The following is a 21,793-nucleotide window of genomic DNA, read 5'->3' as shown; positions in this document are numbered from 1 at the left end:
CTGTGGGTACCATTACATGTGAAATTGGTCTCATGAAGACAGCAGATGGTTGGGTCTTGTCCTTTTATCTACCTTGCCACTCTGTGTCTTTTAAGTGCAGCATTTAGCTCATTTACATTCAGGATTAGTATTGATCTGTGAGAGTTTGGTCCTGTCATCATGTTGTTAGCTGGTTGTTATGAAGACTTGATTGTCTAGGTGGATTATAGTGCTTGCAGGCTATGTGCTTAAGTGTGTTTTTGAGGTAGCAGGTGTTGCTTTTCAATTCCATGTTCAGCATTCCCTTAAGAACCTCTTGTAAAGCTGGTCTAGTTGAAATGAATTCATTCAACATCTGCTTGTCTGAGAAGGATTTTCTATCTCTTTCTCCTAAGAAGCTTAGTTTGGTGCCATATGAAGTTCTTGTTTGGAATTTTTGTTTTTTAAAATACTAAAAATAGGCTCCCAATCTCATCTGGCTGTAATGTTTCTGCTGAAAGGTCTGCTGCTAGCTTAATGGGGTTGCCTCTGTACATGACTTGACCATTCTTCTCTCTAGCTGCCTTTAAGATTTTTTCTTTTGCATTGACCTTGGTGAATCTGATGACTGTGTGCCTTAAGGATAGTCATCTCACGTAGTATGCAGCCTAGGTTCTCTGTATTTCTTGAATTTGCAACTCAACCTCTCTAGTATGATTAGGGAAATATATTCACAGACTATATACTCAAATATATTTTCCCACTTGCGTATTCTGTCTCCTTCTCTCTCAAGGATGCCAATGAATCATAAATTTGGTATCTTTACATAACCCATATTTCTCAGAGGTTTTGTTCATTTTTAACAACTATTTTTCTTTAGTTTTGTCTGACTGAGTTGGCCCAAAGATCCAGTCTTCAAGTTCTGAATTTCTTTTCTCAGTTTGGTCTAATCTGCTGTTAATACTTCTAATTGTATTATGAAATTCTTATACCGAATTTTTCAGGTCTACTAGTTCAGTTTGATTCTTTCTTAAAATGGATATTTCCTATTTCATCTCTTGGATAGTATAAATAAATTCCTTGAATTGGGTTTCAGTTTTCTTCTGAATCTCAACCTTTGTTGCCATCCAGATTCTAAATTCTATGTCTGTCATTTCAGTCATTTCAGACTGGTTGAGAACCACTGCTGGGGAGCTAGTGGATTCATTTGGAGATAAGGAGACACTCTGACTTTTCAAATTGCCAGAGTTCTTACCATGATTCTTTCGCATCTAAGAAGTCCAGTGTTTCTTTAGCAATGATGTAATTTGAGTACTTCAGTTGGATTTGTTTCTGGATGTTTTCACATGCCCAAGCCTCTCTATAGGGCCTTTATTTGTGGCTGAATTCTTGCTCTTGGTTTCACAGGAGTGTATAGTAGCAAAATATTTTTGGCATTGTAGTTTGGGCTGGGATCCAGTAGACGATGCTGAAGAGTAGTAGGCAGTAGATAGCCTCTTGTCTAGCTGCGTGGCTCCTCTGTATTTCTCACATTTGCAACCATGCTCTGCAGTGGGCAGGGAGAGAGGTGACCTCCTCACTATGTCCACTCTTGGAACTTGGGGGAGCCCCTCTGATCACTGACATTGTGTCTGCATTTCTTTTGTTAGGTGGTCTGGGCTGCAGGACTCCCTGGCCAGAAGTTGCAGCAGGTAGATGGGAGACAACCTTTCCTGGCCAGTCCTGGGGAGGGAGGCATGGCCCCTCCCACTCCAGCCCATGAATGGGCGTCTCACCCATCTCAGTGCTTTGAGAGTGTGAGCTCCTCTCCCACTTGAGTGCCAGCCACAGAACTTGGCTTGGCATTACTGAGCTGGCTGCTGCAGCCCTCCGGCACTTTAATTGGCTTGGGGCTCCATCTTTCAGGCACTTGGAATTGGATTCTGGGTGCTCTGAGGAATCCAAAGTGCCCCTAAGCCACCAGGAACACATAATTGGGTGGAGCAAGGCACCCGGGCTGGGCAACAGAGGCTGCACTGTGCATATGTTCCTGCAGGGTTGCTAGGGTGTGGCCCTGAGAGGGGCCGGCAGGCTGGAAGGCCTGCAGAACAAACATGACCCAGTTCCACAGGGAAGTCAGCTCTACTTTCTTCTGGCCCAGTGGTCAGCTGCGGCTAGAGGTTTCTGGAGGGAGATGGGGAGACCTGAGTTATGGACGCCTATTACCATGTTCTGCCAGAGCTGCACCATGTACAAAGGCCCCTGTTCCATGCTGGCTGAAGCTCTGTCTTTCTCTACTCTGCAATCAGATCCCCTTGTCAGATCAAATGTCCATGGGGTTGCGAGGCCCTCTAAGCCAAGATCCCATAGGCCCATGGTGAAGGTGGGCAGTCCCTCAGTCCCATCATGAACCTATTCCCTAGGGGTTGTTCAGGGCCAGGGACTAGCCCCCGCATTCCAGTACCCTGTGCCTGCCTTCTCCCTTCTCAGCCTCAGCATCTACATTACATCTCCATCTAAGCATTTTCTCTCTTGAGATCTGTCCAAATTATGTTGATTTACTCAAACCCTTGGTTTTTCTCTGTGGGAGTAGCACTTCTTTGCTGCATCTAATTGGCCATCTTGCCTTCCCCCTGTGGAATTCCTGGGTGCTTCTTAGAGCAAAAGTTTATTAGAGTTTTATGGTCCTGGAACTTTACAAGAAATTATAATGGAATATAAAAAAAATTAAGATAGGTCTTGTGACTGTACATAAGGCAGGCTAAAAGCTAGCTGGTACAACAATAAGCACAGGTGAAAAATACTGTATTTAGTGTTTGTCATAAGATTAGAGCCTACTGCACATCTGCTTCTTATTCATTGTGTCATTTGGGCCCCTGTACCAAGGATGAAGTTAGAATAAATGATCACCAATAACATTCTAGTTCCAAAATTCTATGACATAAACAATGAACAATATTTTGAACAATATGTTTATCTTTATGAATAACATAATATTTTAGAATAGAATTGTAGGATATTTATAGGATATTTATTTTTAGGATATTTAAATATTTATAGGATATTTATATTTACAAGATAAATGTGTTATTTATCTTTTAAATTATATATTGTACATCATTCCTTAAAATATTTAGGGTATATATGTCATGCATTCAAATATTTATGGGGTAGCTGTCCTACTATTTAAAATATAGATGTTCAGCAGACTGAATTTATTTAAAATGTTCTAAATTATAAAGCAGAGATAGTGACAAGAATGATAATAATGTGAGGGTTGTGGATTACAGACAATGACTATAACAGGATGAGAGAAGAAAGAGACCCTGGCAAGTGGGGGAGTCTGTGGAATGCTCCAGGGGGTAGGGAGGCTGTACTGTGGAGTAGGACTTGGGTAGAGCCTTGAAGGATGGGAGTAATTTGAACAGACATTTGAGATAGAGGGAATGTTACAGAGGCAGGAATGAGCACAAAATTGGGTGAGGATCATAAATAATGAGTGGGAGGAAAGAGTGAGAAATACCTAAAAAATAAATTTGACTATGTATGGGTAACCCAGATTATGATAAGACTTGAGAGTATAGAGGTTGTGAAAGTCTGTAGGGAGGTCTTATGGTTTGTATGTATCCCCCAAAGTTTGTGTGCTGGAAATTTAATTCCAATGCAACAGTGTTGGGAGGTGAGACCTCAGAAGAGGTGAGTAGGTCATGAGGGGTCCTCCCTAATGAATAGATAAATGTCATTATCTTGGGAGTTGGTTACTTATCTCAAGAGTGTCATAAAAGCAAGTTTGGCTGGTTCTTGCTCTCTTGCCCCTTTGTGCATGCTGTCTGCCCTTCAACCTTCTACCATGAGATGACACAGTAAGAAGACCCTCACCAGATGCCAGCACCATGCTCTCAGACTTCCAAATCTCCAGAACTGTGAGCCATATAAATTGTTAATATTTATAAATTACCCAGTCTGTGGTATTGTGTTAGAGACACACAACTTTTCTTGATTGGGGGATAACATAACAGATTTTTCTGGGACAAGAATTAATAACATGGAGAATATCATAGAGCAATCTTAGAGAGTTGATCTGGCAGGCCAGTGCAGTCTCATTTCTCACAATGTAGTCGTAAACTGTTAATCATCATAGGTGACGGAGAATTGTAGGGAAGGGACAAATCTTACAAACACTTCAAAGAAAGGGGGATGGGAACTTGGCATGCCATGTAAGGTCTCTTTTAAATGTTCTGGTACAGGTACAGATGATATTTAAGCAAATAAAAATTTACCTGGACAACAGAGTTTTCATTGTAATTATAGTTATTTCATTTTGATAAGTAATTGCACTTTTAAAGTTATGTACATACTTATGACTATAATATTCTGGAGCATAACAGCAGAATACAAAATCTCATATCTTCCCATTTCTGTGTTTCAATTTTACCTGTGAAGTGTTTTTGACTAGATATAAAATGTATTGCTACATTTTCCATTTTAGATAGCAGCGTTTTATAATTTGCTCCCTTTGTCAAAAGTGAAAGGCATGTAACTTATGCAATTCTTATCTGTGATGAGGCAGAGTGGTGAGGAGTGTATGCTCTCACTCTTTAGGACAGATATTAGGAATCTATCAAAGTTACCTTGTCTGTTAGCCATTATAAAATGCTGAAGGACATTTCTTTTCCATTATACTCTTCAAGTTTCCTTCTGAAGCTAAAGAAAATTCCAGTGCATGTCCCTGAGGAATTGGTCTAACATATTTAAATGCATACATTAAAATTCTCCTGTTTTCTGCAAACCTTTTTCAATTGCATATCTCACTTTGCCATGCCAACTTCAGTCTCTGGTGCAGATTCTTAGAGCTTTCTATTCATACTGCAAGCTCATCCAAGGACAGCTACTTCCCATTCTCTTCCATGTTTCTGCTAGCTCTGAAAACTTCAGGATGGACTGAACCTTTGCTGTCACTCCTCCTGTGGAAGGTGGCACCATAGCAGTAGGCAGAGGCAAAGGTACAGACTTCACCTGAGCCCTTCACTTTTGAGGCATCATGCAGATGGGTGAATATGGAAAATTAAGCTCCTCGCCACAATTGCCCTGTGGTGCCTTCTCTGACTTTCCAAACTTCATAAGACCAGTGGGTATACATGGTCTTTGTGAAAAGAACATCTCCTTTGTACTTATTGCCATAATTAAAATTTTGTTTAAAGTCAGCCTCTCTGTATGCCTGGAAGCTCCAAGAGGGTTGAGATAATACTTTTCTTTTGTCTATCATTGCACCACTTGTACGAGGAGCAACAACTTTTTGTGGAATTAATGGAACACAATGGCATCTTACTCCTGTAGGTTAATTTGACACTTTTACTTTATTCTAATGCTTTAACTTATCTTTTGAAGTTACAAATAACTATCACATTCAATGTTAAGTTAATATAATCATAGCATCCCAACATGGGATAAATTTAATAGCATAATATCTATGGTATATAAAACCTTCAACCACCAAAAATAATTATCATTATACAATTGGTGATCACCTACTTTGGAATTAGTGCTGTAGTAAGTACTGTGGACACCACAGAAGTATATTAGGATATTAGGAATAATTCTTTCCCCTAGAGAACGGACTCTATTAAGGGAAATGAGACTTGTGAAACAGCAGCCAACAGTATGCTGTACATAATAAATAGTGATTTATGCAGTATAGACTATCTGTTACAGGTTTCAGAAGAGAGAGAGAGACAGACACACACACAGAGAGAGAGATTAGTGAAGCTTAGTAAAGTCAGTGGCAGTTTCTAAGAGACATGGTGCTTGAAAGTGACATGTCATGATGCACTGGGTTTGGATATGAGGATGGGGACAACATGCCAGGCAAAACTCCCTGGCAGGTTGAAGAAATGAAATGTTTACAATGTGCTTAGCTCAGAGTGAAATTAACTAAAATATAGGATACTATGTTTTGGGTTGAAAATGGAAATAATATTTGATTAAAAGAGTGCTGCAGATTAATGAAAGTCCTTGGAAGTGATTGTGAAGTACGAGGGTATGAACTTGAAAATAAAAAGCACTGGGTGCATTTGAACAGAGGGATTTGATAAAGATAGTGTTTACAGATGATTAGTGTAGTAGTGACACCCAGAATGATGAACAGCAGTAATATGAACAGAGAGAGCACATGCCACACTGTGCAGAGTGAAGAAGGAGACAGAGTCAAGACAGTCTCAGCTAAGAGGCTGCTGCTGTAATCCATGTGTGAGGTAGTATAGGTCCAGACTAAGGTGGTTTTGAGAGAGAATGGAAATGAGAGATATTTGGGAAGAAAGAAGAAAAGAACATGCTTACCGTTAAATTATGGTTGGGGGAGGTAGCAGGCTTGGGGACTAGAAGATAAAGATGCCAGTATAATAGAAACATAAAACTAAGAGGGGAAATTGGCTTGACTCAGTGATGAACACTTCAGATTCACATAGATATATGGACTAAGTTATACATGATTAGATAACAACATCACAATGTTATATAAAATAGTTGGATGTAGACAAATAAAAAAGTCAAGAAAATCTTTGGAATTGACAGGTTACAGGCACATCTGAATGTGCTACAAAAACCCAATTCCTCAGGAAAGCCTTTACTGACCAACTCTATTCTTCCTCTTTAGACCAGGCTCCCTTTGGAGACTTTATCATAACTCTTATGAAATATTAACAATATTATTTGTCTAATGTCTGTCTTCCTTGTTAGACTGAAATTTCCAAGGGCATAGGGCTCATATTTTTTTCCCAGTAACTTTTCCAATTTTTTAAAAAGAAATGAGATGAAAATACTTTTAAAAGCCAACAAGATCAACATGTAAACATTTCAGTATAGTGATGAATGTGTTCTTGAAATGCTTTCAAAAAATACATAGAAAATTGAAGACTTCTGCATGGTCAGTAGGGTACTCTGAATAAGTACAGAACAAGCATACTAGCTTTCACGTGAGAGAGTTCCCATGGAAACAATTGTCTTGATCAACAGTACAGACCTGACAGTTGTAATTGAATTCTCCTCCATATTCAACCTATGATAAGGACTATGCTGAGTGATCAAGAAACTATTCTAAATTTTGAAAATCAACGAATCACTTAGGCATTCTGAAATAGTTAGGTTCAAGAAAGTTACAAGGTTGAATAAGTTATAAATGTCACTACATCATCAAGATTTCCTATAAGGCACCCTGAAGGAAATAATATGAGATGGGAAGATACAGAATAACAATAGTAATGCAGCTAATATTAATAAACACTTACATAGGTACTGAAATTGTGTTGGACCCTTTAGAGGCGAAGTAACCTGCCCATGATGTCACAGCTAGTAGAGGTAGAACTGAAATATGAACTCCAACAGCCTGCATCAAAGATGCCATATGCCTGGGAAGATAACTGCAACGCAATCCTTCCATGCTAGGAACAAGTAGGAAATGCATATTGGGCAGCTATTATCTTTAGATGCTGCAGTTTCCTTCTAAGAAAATGAGCTACTGTGATATCTCCTAAGGGGATTTTAATGAGGGTTAAAGCTCTTAGAGGCTGGGTGCAGTGGCTCACCCCTATAATCCCAGCACAAGGGGAGGCTGCGGTGGGCAGGTCACTTGAGCTCAGGGGTGGAGACCAGCCTGGGCAACACAGCGAAACCTCATCTCTACAAAAAAATGCAATATTATATATAAATACATATATATATATATATATATATATATATATTCAGACATATATATGTCAGATATGGTGGCAGGTGGTCCCAGCTACTTGGGAGGCTGAAGTGGTTGGATCGCTTGAGCTTGGGGGGTGGAGGCTACAGTGAGCCATTATCATACCACTGCACTCCAGCCTGGGCGACAGAGTAAAATCCTGTCTCAAAAACAGCAACAACAAAAATCAAACTCTTATAATAGTGTTTGGCACATACAGTGAACAAACAAAATTTATCTGCTATGATGATGATAGTAGAAATATCACAGGAAATGCGGGAAATATCCTGAAGATGACCAATGACATTTCATACACTAAGCGTTCATAAAGGGACAGCTATGAGCATTTTAGCTTAAGTAGAGGTGTGGGAAGAATATAAACCCACCCTTAGTGCAGAGATCTAAAGTCAGATGGATCTTAGAACAAATAAAGGCTCAATCAGAGGCATAACCAGCACCATGTCCTTGGGCTTCTTTTCACCCCTCCCCCTTCCCTTAGATGAGCTCATATACTTCTTGGTTTTCATTACCATCTACAATCTAGTAAATTCCGAATGTTCATTCGTAACTCAGACCTCCTTCCTCTAAGCTCTAGGATTTTATATTGAACTATCAACTTGATATAATAACAACAACAACTCACATCGACTGTGCCCTTTCTTATTATATTCCAGCCACTATTTGGCTCCACTAGAATCATGTCACAAGCAAACTTAACCTATCTAAAACTGAATGTATGATCTTTCCGCTAAAACCGTCCTCATGGTCCCACAATCACCTACGTACATCCTTAACACTTTCTTTTACTTGCAGCAACTAATCTCACCACAAATGTTCTTGGCTCCTTCTACCATTTTCTCAATGCAGCATCAAAGTGGATATCTGTTGCTTCTTTCCAGCTGAGATCCTGTCAATGACTGCTTATTTCACTTGCTGGTTAAAATTCATATTCTTGTACATGTCCCACAAGACCTTGTGTGGGATGCTTCCCACTTTTATCTTTCAGGCCTAGTTACATGATGCTCTCCCTTCTAAGTTCCAGGCAAGTGGGTCCTCTTTCAGTTCCCAAAAGAGATAATCCCTTTTCTGTCTCAGGGTCTTTCTACATGCTGTTACCTTTGTCTGAAAGTTTTTTCTTCACTTCCCCATCTGGTTTCATCTTCCAAATCCTATGGTTCTAAGTATAAATATCCCTGCCTCACAAAAGTCTTCCCTGATCCCCCTGATCCATCAGGCCTCCCTGGTACACATTCTCACATCACTCTCTACTTTACCTCTGTTATGGGTTCCAAAGTTATAATTAGTTATGTGATTTTCTGTTATAATTAGTTACGCAATTTTTCTCCATAGCTTGGAAGCATCTGTAAGTACTCGTCCTGTTCATTTCTGTATTTTTAATGTCTAATAGAGTGCTTAGTGAGAATAGCCTATTGAATATTTGTTGAATGAGTGAAAAAGGCCTCTACTAAATTTTACAAACAGCAGCTGGCACTCACAAACTAGGGCAATATTTAAGTCAAACCATCTTGCATGAACGGCTACCTTCATCAGTCACACTGGCCTCAAACAGTCAAGGCGATAATATAAACATTGCGAATAGCAGTGACCACCTTGATCAGAGCCATAAATCAGGCATATCCAGGATGTGCTTTTCACCGAAATTTACTCAACTACTTATTTTTTCCATTATGAGATTTTTCAGAATTCAGCGTGAATACAGTTGCTGTGCAATGCATCTGTTTTTAAAAAGACTCCACCAAGCAAATATTAGCTATTAATTATTTACCATTAACAAAAGGCAGAGGAAGCAATTAGTTTTTGGAATCACAGACAATTCCATAACATAGTGAAAGAACTCAATATATACAAACATATATTTTGCAAAGTATTGCAGTATCTGCAAGGGGAAGTGCCTGCTTGTCAATGTAACCTATCTTTTCTCTTCCACTAACACCCACCATCATCCCAAAGTAAAAATCAATTTCTAAATGAAATAGAATCATGTTAAAGTTGGCAGTACAAGAAAAGTGAAAAAAGATTACCATCTGGAAAATGAGTATTAATAACTAAAGAGCTTCAGGTTCTAACATAAATGAAAGATATTTAAAAGATCTTGAACAATATTCCTTTTTCTGAAAAAAGGAATGAATTATAAAACTATATTTTATAATGTCGAAAAATGCAGTGGGAGGCCTCAAATACATGGATTTGCTAAAAGTAATTTAGTAATAATATTAAAAATTGACAAGAGCGAGCTTTTCTTCAGGAAAGAATGTGTGAAATTGTGTCATATTAATTAAACCCTGCTGTGGTAGGCAAGTAAGAAGCTGATTTACATGGAGTATGACCAAGAATACACTCCGTCTCTAGTACTGTAATTTTTAAAAGATGGATGGGAGAAAAGCTGCACTTGAGGACATTAGCTTTGTTTGGTACATTAAATGGAAAATGACTTTCTATTGTTATTCTCCCTCCGTCTTTGTATTAGAAATTATGAAGGGAAGAATATATTTTATTCACCTCCCTCAGTGTTATGCCACCCAGTGATGCAAGAGAAGAAAACCACCCCACTGCTGTTTGCTGTTGATTCTGCCCTATATGACTAAAGGGGGAAAATGTCTGCCTTTACCTTCTAAGATTGGACCAGAATGCATGCATCAAAACATGCTGACATATTCTGTCACACGTGCTCACATATGACATATATGAGTGCTGACAATGCAGCTTTTAGGGTCTAATCCAAACCTTTTCTTTGTCCTTCATTAGACTCATGGGAACAAGAGAGTGTTAACCTGGCCTCTCACTGGTTGCCTGGACCATAAGATGTAAAGTTACAGATCAGTGTTGGCTATGTTTTAGGGCAGGTTACATGAACCAGAGAAGGAAAGACAGCCAATCTGCAGAGAGAAGATGATGCAAACAGAGTAGAGATAAATATGATATAGGGAGTCTTGAGGAGGTTGAAGTTTGTATTACTTTCTATTCTATGGACACATCAATAAAGGAGTCAGGTAAATTATTCTTCTGTTACCTTGGGCACCTTTTGGAACAAGTGAGACTCAACCTAACAGGGGTAGCAAAAGAGGACAAAGAAATCACCTGAACTAGACCATATATACTTAACTAGGGAAGGCACCACGTTTAATTGTCCTATGGACTGCGCAAAAGTAGATGCTTAGTAAATACCTTCTGGGTGAATGAATGAGCTTTTCATATGTAACAGAAGTGGTGGAAATTGTTGGAGTGGTATATGGATTGCCTCTGTTACATCAAGAGGCATATCAAGAACAAATATTTGAAGCCTATAGAGAGACAATGTAGTATAATGGTTAAAGGAATGTGTGCTGGAGCCAGACTCAAACTGAATACCAGCTTCACCACTTTCCAGGGATGTGATCTTAGGCAGGTAGGTAACCTCTCAGTGCCTCAATTTCCTCATTGGTGAAGTAGGAATAATATTTACCTTAAATAATCTTTGTGAAGGTTATATGAGCTAAAAATTAATATGTAAAGTAGAACAGGGCCTGGTACAAGGTAACCATTCTACGAGTATAAACTGTAATATCCCTACTACCAAAAATCTAGACAGTAGTACCTATCATCAAGTTAAACTTTGTATTATTCACTGATGTTTTCTCATCTGTCTTCGTTCTGTCCTCCAGAGCAATTTCTAAAATGTTGAACAAATAGGATAAAAAAGGGTCTCTGGAATCCTCGTTTTTCAGGTGAAGAAATCAAGCCCCAGAGCCAGCAAGGGAGCTGTTCAAGGCCACTCCTCTCTTGGCAGAGCCAGACCTAGAATTTAGGTCTACTTTTGTGTTATTTTCAAATACTTTAATGAAACAAAAACATTCAGCAATGAAATGTATGTAAAATGGATACTCACCATTGAGATGCTTAAAAGTTTTAGGATAGGACTGCACTAATTTATTTTTAAGCTCTTATTTGGCAACAGATAATCAAGAATTATAGCCCTCGGTAATTTGTAGAAGATTTTGGGAAATAATTTATTACAGACATTAATTAATTGTAGTAGGTCCTGACTACTTTTTTCTTGTCCTATAACTTACATGAAATCAATGAAAATGTTTAGAGTAACGTGAAAGAATAAGTCACTCATTGTGATATCCAGGTATCTAAGAGTATAGTTTTTTACTATAAACAAACAAACAAAGAAATATTAAAATCACCCTTTACTATTCTAAGAGAAACTTCAGTCATAAAATAGTTCTGAGCATTGTTCAGACTAATTATCTTTATAATGTAGGTCGTTACTTTTGTGGCCTGGCAGTATTCCCTAATCTGGACAGGTGTTCAGAGTTCATGCATTTCAGTATGAATGCTCATTTATAATAGACATAGCACAGGGAAAGTAAACTTCCACTGTTTTCCCTTACTGTCTGAACTGTGAAGCAATTAGAAATTCAAGGCATTCATTTAGTTGAGAATAGTGTTTTTATCCTTAATTTAATTTCCCTGATTTTATAGTGTATATAAATCGCAAAGTATTTATATGTAGTTTTAAAAAATATATTTTGCATCTTAACAAATGCACATTTAAGTTTAAAAATTGACTCTAATCACCAAAAAGCAGCTGAAACTCAACCAGGTTTCAAGGAAGTCATATAATCAGAGTCCCAAGATGAAAAGAAAAAAATTGTAATTTCTTTACAGCTTTAAAATTTTGAAATGATGGGTAGACAATGAAATATTTACATTTTAGCTTATAATAACTTCTTTAGCAGAACATATGGCTTAGAAAAAGAACCTCCAATGCCTGCTTATCTCTTCTACTACATATTTTTTAACAAACTTTTCAGTTACACCAAAAATTAATATTTGCTGCAATGTTCAGAAATAATGCTTTTCTCAAGAAAATTAATTAAAAGAGAAGGCATATATAACTCCACCAAACTAAACTATAATAAATATCTCCAGAAAGCGATAAGTTTTATTTTATCTAAAACATTTTAGTAATGTGAGGATCCTTCATTTTAAAGACTATGAAGAAAATTAACTCATGTGACAAGCTTATAATTAACATTATTTACACAAAGAAACAAATCTTCTGTTTTACCATCAAGATGATAAAGAAAAACGATAACAAAATTAGAAATGGAAGATACTGTGTTAACCAGAGAAATTAAAATAAAAAGAGCTTATCTTAGGCAAGCCTTTTCTTATGTTCAGTACCATTATAAAAAGGAGCCTCTTTCAAACTTATATTTGAAATCTCCATCTCAAATATAATATTGATAGGAGGCTATGGATGAAGAAAAAGGGGGAAAAATCCCTTCAGCTGAATATCAGATATTCTAGAGTTTCTCTGCCATATCATTCTGCTCTCTGGTGGTGAACAGCATTGCTCAGTAGTTGATAACATGATATTTTCTAAGGGCAAAAGAAAAAAAGAGTGTGTCCCAGATCAGTTGCACCCATCTCAATATTTGATTTGTATTTTAATTTAATACAAATGTATTAAGAATGTAGCTGTTTGCATTGTCTAGAACTGTTTTCTTCTAAACTCTTCCAGATTGCATATGTTGCTATATTTAAATACATTTATAGAGAATATAGATAGTAATACATTTTCAACATTAAATAACTCTGATGTTTAAACAGCATCCAGCTATTAGAAAAACTATTTGAAAAAGGATCTGAGTAAACCCTTTAAAGATGTCACTCTGCTTTTACTTGCCCCCACAAAATGGATATATTAAATAGAAGATATATCTATTTTCTTTATATTTAAAATTTCTGTATATTTGATACCTAGAGTGATTCTTTCCATTTTCATTTAATTTTATTAATCGTATAGTTTTAAATAATATCTATAAACTGCATCAAATAGAAAGCCTTTTGAGAATCATTACTGTATAGATAGGCAGGTAGCTTAGTTTTAAGTCTCTGATGTTCCTTACAAAATTCTGTCAAAGCAACAGACATGTGATCTGTTCAACAAATCTACTTCAGAATCATTATAAGCTGGTGGATATCTTAAACAATTACAAGAGGTCATTTCTTTAGTACTGTAATCTTATGAAAGGGAAGCTTTACAATCATCCCTGAATGAGATGGTCCTTTGTTTCACTTAATTTAATCAAAATGCTCTATATTTCTTCTTCAAGAATAAAATGAGGCACTTGTTCAATCTTGAAATTTTTAGATTATTTGAAAACAAAGTTGTTATCTCTTAAAAGCCCCTACATTTATGAGTGAGGCATTAATGCACAGTATAAATAAATAAATACACTTACCTGGAATTAAAGTTCAGAGCTGAAAATGCTTGAGAAAGTTGCAATAGATGGAAAAGAAACGGAAACAGTACCACTCGCTACCATCGGCTCAGGCTTTTTGACTTTACAAGTGGCAGCAACACCAGTCCTGGCCCAGTACTCTCATGTTATGTAACATCTTATTAATATTAGCCATCAAACTGCTACCAAGCTGGTGAGGCACTAGAGGGCAAGAGTGTCACATGCAAGATCCGTCGCCAAGGGACCGGCTTTGGTACCACTTCGGGGGAAGACAGATGCTAGCTAAGCTGATAAATAACAGGATGCCCGAATACAACAGCAAACTTGCAACGTTCCTCAAAGAATATTTTACATGTCAATTTTCTGACTAGCGGAAGAGTTAACAGGTTAATAAATATGCGCAAGCAAATAACCACACCATGAAAAACTTTGAGGATTATATTTACTAACCCACAGTCACTCAAGAGGATGTTTGTTTTTTTCTTTCCATTGTCTAAATAAACTTATTTAAAACAGGAGAAAAAAAGCTGGTTAAATAAAACGAGGGTCGGTTTCACGACTCCCTCATTCCAAGCAGCGAGAAACTTGTCTGGTCGAGGTGCCGCCTCTGGAGTCCGCATTCCAAGGCGCCCGGCTCGGGTTTCTGGGCGAGGAGAAGACCGGCCCCGTCCTCCATGGAGATTACCTGGGGCTGCAGCCGTCCGCGGGCTCCTCCTTCCCTCAGGTCTTCGACCTCAGCCGCTCCCCAGGGCCCCGCGTCCGGGTGGCTCTCAGGTGCTACGCGGTGCCCGGGGTCCGGCGGGGACGACGAGCGGGAGACCCCTCCCCTCCGCGACCTGGATCTCCGCGGACACAGCTGGTGGCTACTCCGGCTGCTCGGGCAGCGGCTGCGGGGCGAGAGCAGTGGGCGCGCCGGGGACTCCTGCGCTGGAGAACAGCGGTCCCGGGACCCGCCCGGCCGCGCCGCCGCCGCCGCCGCCCTCGCCACCGCCTCCCGAGGCGGGAGCCGCCGCCTCCCAGCTCCCGGCCCGCGCGCGCCCACCCCGGGGAAGGGGAGGGAGCGGGAGCTGAGGACGCGAGCCGCCTCCATCGGCCGGGCTCCCGCCCGGACCGGCCCTGCGGAACTGGCTGCCCGGGCCTGGACAAGGAGACCCCGGGGGTTCCGCCCCGGCCTGCCAGTTCCGACCGCCCCTCCCGGCGAGTTGGCGGCGGCCGCCAAGGATGAAACGTCTTGTGCGGCCAGGGAAAGGGGTGCGAGTCCCCAAGGCGACGCTGGAAGGGTGGGGCGCAGCCGCGCGGTCCTCTCCTATCGCGCTCCTGCGGTTGGCACTGGACACAGGGCGGCTGCGAGGCTGCAAGAGTTTCCTCTGTTCTCCAGTTTTTTTTAAAGGCCATGTGTTCCAGCTCCTGAAGACAAGTGGAAGGCCAGCAACTGAAGAGATATTTTGGATTCAAGGTGTGAGGTTACCCTCTCCAGAACTATAGTATGAGTAGAAGTCTGAATCGAATGATATATATTTTTAAAAATTTCATTTGGTTCCACTAACGTGAATTTTATTAAGTGGGTCTACTAATGATACTTTGTATTGGCCATTTGTGGTTTTGCTTCCCAACACTCACTCTTGTTGAAACAGTACCCCAGTTTATTTTGGAAGATCCAACAACTTGATCCCACCCCGCAGCCCAATTGCTTTAGGTGATGTCAGCCGCTGCTCTGACTCGCAGGTAGATTCACAGCTCAGGTCTGGCCAGTGGTAGCTTTATGTCCTGGTAGCATGAGTGGGTATGTAACCCAAGTCTGGCCAATCAGAGACAAAACCACCATTCTGGGACTTTTTTATTTTTTTTCCTTCCCTTGAGGAAGTAGACTCTTCTACTGGACTTTGCAAAATGAAGATGTGAGCTTAGAGCTTCTCGTGTTTCCATGAGAAGTCTGAAAATAAAGCTGATTCTCAGGAAGGCAGACCTGGGAGTGGGAGAAAAGTGAAACCCAGATGGAGATTTTCGAGCTTGGAATCGAGCTATGGCTGTAATAAGTTCTATCTCTGGATATTTTCATTCATAAACAAATACATTAACTTTTTTTTTTTTTTTTTTTTTTGAGACAGAGTCTCGCTCTGTCGCCCAGGCTGGAGTGCAGTGGCGCAATCTCAGCTCACTGCAAGCTCTGCCTCTCGGGTTCACACCATTCTCCTGCCTCAGCCTACGGAGTAGCTGGGACTACAGGCGCCGGCCACTATGCCTGGCTAATTTTTTGTATTTTTGGTAGAGGCAGCGTTTCACCATGTTAGCCAGGATGGTCTCGATCTCTTGACCTCGTGATCCGCCCGCCTCTGCCTCCCAAAGTGCTGGGATTACAGGCGTGAGCCACCGCTCCCGGCCACATTCACTTTTGTCTTAAGGCAGCTTGGATTGCATTTTCTGTCTGTTGAAACCGAAAGAGACCCAAAAGATGATACAGAAATTAAATATTCTGGTTGTTTATTAACTTTATCAGAGTATTTGGATTCGTAATGCAAGGCCTTCAATTAGAACCCAATGTCCTGAAAGGATTAGTTGGAATTTTTTTTTTAAAGCCAGAGAGTTATATATCCTTTTTGTTATATGTGATAGAGGGGTTACAGAAGTGACTGAACCAATTGCTTCTCCTGGAAGCCCACAGAAATGTCAGGATGCTAGAATTCTTTGGCCAAGTAACATGTATTAGATTAGTTTTATTTATTTTATTTTTTAGTTGGAGTGTCCCCTGGAAGTCTTGTGCCTTTCAAGAATTTTAAGAACCTACATTTATTTTTCTATGTACTCCTTACCCGAGAGAGAGCCTGCCCTGTCTTTCGAGCAGCCATGCATTCATCATTTTAGTAATCGAAAAAATTATTGCACACCTACTAAATGGCTCTGGGAATACAATAATATTGAAAAAAGAAAAGCAGCACCACTCTCTGCCCTTCAGTCCCTTATATTGATATAGCAATAGGAGGTCAGGCTCTTCTACAAGATTTCAGAGAATAGACAAGATTCATGAATTCATAAATTCCTAAATGTTTCAGGGAATGTAGGCAGATTCAGAAATGGTATTCACTTTTCCTTTTCTTTTTCTACCTCCTCTGCACAAAAACAAAAAACCAGAAAAACTTCTTCTACAAAATAAGATATTTACTGTTCTTGTGACTGTATTTTGGGGTTTTCTTCAGCTAAGTTGGATAGGAGACATAATCAAATTTCTCATTGCTTTTGGGAGAGTTGCTACCTTCACCAGCTACTGCTCCTTCCAACCATCCATCTGGAATTACAAACAGCTTAGGGTCATGCTATCTTTTCCTATGAGATCCTCAAATCTTATAGCTCTGTTAGAGAAGTCCTCATCTGCACACACATGTAATGGAAGATTGATATGTTGCCTATGTTTCCTTTCACTCCTGGGCTGTGTGCCCAGCAGAGAGGTAAGAAGAGACAGACAGCAGGGCCAACTATTGCCCCCTGTAGTCCTCCCTTCCCATCTTCTGTTCCTAACCCAGGGATACTAAGGCCAGCGAACAATTTTCCTCCAGAGAGATATTCCTATTTAGTCTAACACCGTGGCAGTGCCCAAGTAGAGGTGGAGAAGGCCATCTGGTTCAGGGCCAGATATTTGTGAAGCACTTCAAATAGCTCCACATGAACTTGTTCTATCTATCTATCTATCTATCTATCTATCTATCTATCTATCATCTATCTATCATCTATTTTTTTTGAGATGGAGTCTCACTCTGTTGCCCAGGTTGGAGTGTAGTGGCAAGATCTCGGATCACTGCAACGTCTGCCTCCCGGGTTCAAGCGATTATCTTGTCTCAACCTCCTGAGTAGCTGGGATTACAGGCACATGCCGCCATGTCCAGCTAATTTTTTGTATTTTAGTAGAGACGGGGTTTCACAGTGTCATCCAGATTGGTCTTGAACTCCTGAGCTCAGGCAATCCATCCATCTCGACCTCCCAAAGTGCTAGGATTACAGGCATGAGCCACGGTGCCCGGCCTGAACTTCTGCAATATTTTTTAATAGGATAAATGGATTATGTTTAGTTTAGCCTTTTGGGATATACTATAGTTTTTGTAACCACTCTTGGCATTTCTGTTATTACTATTTACATAAATACTGAGAATCTCAAAAAATGGAAGAGGCTCAGACTTCTGCTAAACTCTGAGAAGCCTTGGGACAATATAAAATATTTTTATTAGAATCCCAGCCTCAGACACAAAAGGAAGCATCTGCTGGTCATTAATACCCTATAGAAATCATTAAAAAGGGCCGGGCGGGGTGGCTTGCGCCTGTAATCCTAGCATTTTGGGAGGCCGATGCGGGTGGATCACCGGAGGTCAGGAGTTCAAGACCAGTCTGGCCAACATAGTGAAACCCTGTCTCCAGTAAATACAAAAATTAGCCAGGCATGATGGCAGAGCCTCTAATCCCAGCTACTCAGGGGGCTGAGATGGGAGAATCGCTTGAAACCGGGATACAGTGGTTGCAGTAAGCCAAGATCATACCACTGCACTCCAGCCTGGGCAGCCGAGCTAGACTCCATCTCAAAAAAAAAAAGGAAAAGAAAAGAAAAAAAAGGAAAAGAAGAAAAAAGAAATCATTAAAACAAAGAAAAAAGTAAAACTTGTACTTTTAATATTGAAATCATCCTTGTATTTAGTCACTGACGCCAAAGACATAGAATAGCAACTTATGATAATATAGAGATTTAATAACTTATGCTTTATATAAGTTAAAAATTATTTATATCTTTTGATGGTTTTTGTCCTTTATCTAAATGCTTCTGTGCGGAGGGTGCTGATTATAAAAGACTTTTGGGAAACTAATTTCAATTTCCAGAGTTCTCTACTATTTTTCAATGTCTAGTTTAAAGCCATGTATTATTCTATTATGACAAATATTAAAAAGTACAGGTATTTATATAGGACATATTAGTACTTCTAACTTGAAACAGCTAATAAGCTATAAGATTACAATTTCTTTAAAAATCTTCAGCCTGGACTTTATAGTAATTAATGACACTGTTAAGCAGCTTAAAGGTAATAGGGTGAAGATTTAATAGAAATCGTATTCTAGCTAGGAACTGCTAACTCAGCCCAAGGAAATGTACTCCAACTTTGATTGTCTCAAGAGGTGTCAAAGTGAAAACACATCAAAACCAAAAATCTCAGCAAAATGGTTGGGAGGAAGGAGGAAGGAGATGGTATGCCCCTTTCTGGCTGCCCTAAAGCCACAGAAAGATAAATTTTACCTGCTTCTAAGTGTCCTTGCAAACATTTCCTGTGAAAAGTAATGAAGACTGAATTAGTAGTATTAAAGTCTCATCTTATTTTTATGAAACACCACTTTAAAGCTTAATAGACTAGATTAGAGCAGTGATTCTCAAACTTTAGTGTGCCTTAATATCGCTAGAGGGCTTATTAAATCGCAGGTTGCTTGGCCTCACCCTCAGAGTTTCTGATTCAGTAGATCAGGAGGTAGGGCCTGAGAATGTACATTTTAGCAATTTCCTAGGTGATGTAAATGGGGCTTGTCTGAGGCCATACTTCGAGAACCCCTGGACTAGAGCATTATTGAGAACCTGGTGTCTTTATGTGTGTCTATAAAAATGAACGTGTGTTACTAAATAAGTTATTTGATTTTCAAAGCTAATTTTCTGCTTTTATGGTTATCATAGTAAATATACAGTAAATTGAGTATTCTGATTAGCTTTTCATATAATCAATTAGGCAAACTATCAAAGAAAATAAAATGATTTATTCAAAAATATACAGCCTTTGTCACGGTAAAAATAGCAAAATTTGGAAATGGGAGAATGAGTGCTGCACTCTTACCTCCTTGAGGGCTGCCTCCATTACTGATTCGTTTTGTGTGTCCCTCTCCTCCAGGTGTACTGCCTTGCACATCAGTGATCATTTAAAACACACTAAAGAAGAGAAAGAAATTATTTTCTTAGTAGAAGAGGTAGTGTTTTACACGATCCCTGCTGAAGGAAAAACCTTATTTTATCCTGTCTTAATTAAAAAAAAAATTCTTAGCCAAAAATTATCTCTACACACTGTTTTCTGTTTAATTTCTGAATGTGTTTTCCTCCAGAATAGCTTTTTTCCCTACGTGAGACTGTTTTAAACTCTTATGTGTTGATCATAGGTATGTAGTTAATTACAAGCCTTGGGTAATGACTCTTTGGTAGTTAAAAACATATTCATATCTATAGGTTTAGCATAAACTGTTGAAATTATTGTCATTTTGTTCCATCTGAATGGGGAAATATTAGCAATCAACAGATTGTAGAATAATTTGAGTCTTCAAAGCTAACTTGTAATATTCAGGCAGGACCAAATATCATTAAGGTGTTTCTTTGATCTAGCTTGCAACATTAAAACATCATTTTACAGCTTGGCCTTATGCCATGTAGTACAAGAGAGATTCATTGTGAGAATAAAATGGATGATTTCTCTCTCATTTTATCTGAAAACAGGCTTCATAAACACTTCAGAATATTTTCTCTACCATATTACAGTGATGTATTTCCATTATATCTCATCCTTGGATTTCAGGAGGTTGAAGAAAATAAATATTCAAGAAGTAGGAGATGTATGAATTAGTTTAGCTCCTTTGAAAGTATGTTTTTGAAAAAGTGATATGATAAGTTGTTAGAAAAAAGAGAAATAACAAAGAAAACTGAGACGCCCTGTCCATTATGAATTGATAAATCCAATGTTGTTAGACTTGAGGCTTTTTGACTGAATTCTCCACCAAACATTTGAGTTAGAATTAGAGTACTGTGAGTATATAAAATGAAAATTTAATTGGAAAATGGAACTATCTGTGCATATGTTTTTCTCCCCCAAAAACATGAACAAATACCCTTAAGAGTAACAGAAGAAATAGACAATGGAAATGCTGTTCACACAGTGCTAAAATGAAGTGTTGCACCACATCTTTTGCATTCCGGAAGATAAGAGAGTAGATGCCCTCATTTATTTTTCTTAAAACTCACACTTGAGCTCAAGCATTCAAACACCTAAATGAAATGAAATTACGAGAACTAATGGTCAAGCACAAAATAATTTTCTACAAAGTCTCATTTTAATTATTGGGAACCATAATCATTTAGTATTCCTTTCACAGGATACAGTTCAGCACTCTGGAAAAGGCAAAGGTAAATAATATTGATTGGCCAAATGAATTTAATTCTTAAAATTTTATTTTCCTTAAGCCCTTTAGGTAAAGTATATTTAATAAATTAATCTTTGAAAGATCCTACTAGTAATTTGTGCCTATATATTATATACAAGTTACAAATTTAGACTTTATATAAATGACGACTTTAGATTCTATTGTTGATCAGGGCAGGAGTCTAAGGTTAGCAGAGACACTCTAGAGTTCTAAAACTTGTAATAGCTTTGTACTTAGAGCAGAAGAAAACAAATGTAAACTGGGTTAAAGGATTTGGGGTGATAATAGAATTATTTTTTATTTATACCTATCTATCCTAGGGGGGGGCAACAGTTTTTTTTTGTTTTTTTTTGTTTTTTTTTGGTTGGGGCTACATTAAACACAGCAAGCAGAGAGAGACGAAATGGAAAGTCATCAATTATCTGAATATTGCCACATTTCTGAAGTGTGACCAACATCAAATATTTGTCCAAATGCTTAATATATTCGCATTTTTGTTCTTCAATGAAATAAATTTCTTGACAATATAGTTTTTTGAGATGGAGTCTCTGTCACCAACTGGAGTGCAGTGGCAGATCTCAGCTCACTGCAAGCTATCGGGTTCAACTCTCAGCTGTAGCTGGGACTGCCACCTCGCCCTAGTTTTTTGTATTTTAGTAACTCATAGCTAGATGGT

The 21,793-nt window shown here is 38.9% G+C and overlaps 1 protein-coding gene across 2 annotated transcripts in view; it reads right to left on the bottom strand.

Moving 5' to 3' along the window:
• The window catches only part of NDST3 (N-deacetylase and N-sulfotransferase 3), a 220,485-nt gene extending 205,805 nt beyond the window's left edge, over positions 1-14,680 (bottom strand). Inside the window, exon 1 of one of the 2 annotated variants that reach the window (XM_033215109.1) lies at positions 14,603-14,680. The gene's annotated coding sequence lies outside the window, so the exon portion shown is untranslated. Of the gene's footprint in view, positions 1-13,917; positions 14,166-14,602 lie in introns of those variants that run through there. The other variant, XM_033215108.1, reaches the window with a different exon arrangement.
• Between the last annotated feature and the right edge of the window lie 7,113 nt (positions 14,681-21,793).

Source organism: Trachypithecus francoisi, unplaced genomic scaffold (genome assembly GCF_009764315.1).
Source record: "Trachypithecus francoisi isolate TF-2019V2 unplaced genomic scaffold, Tfra_2.0 Lachesis_group1, whole genome shotgun sequence".
Lineage (NCBI taxonomy): Eukaryota > Metazoa > Chordata > Mammalia > Primates > Cercopithecidae > Trachypithecus > Trachypithecus francoisi.
Note: the sequence above shows the minus strand (reverse complement) of the source record. Positions and strands in the feature narration are given on the sequence as shown.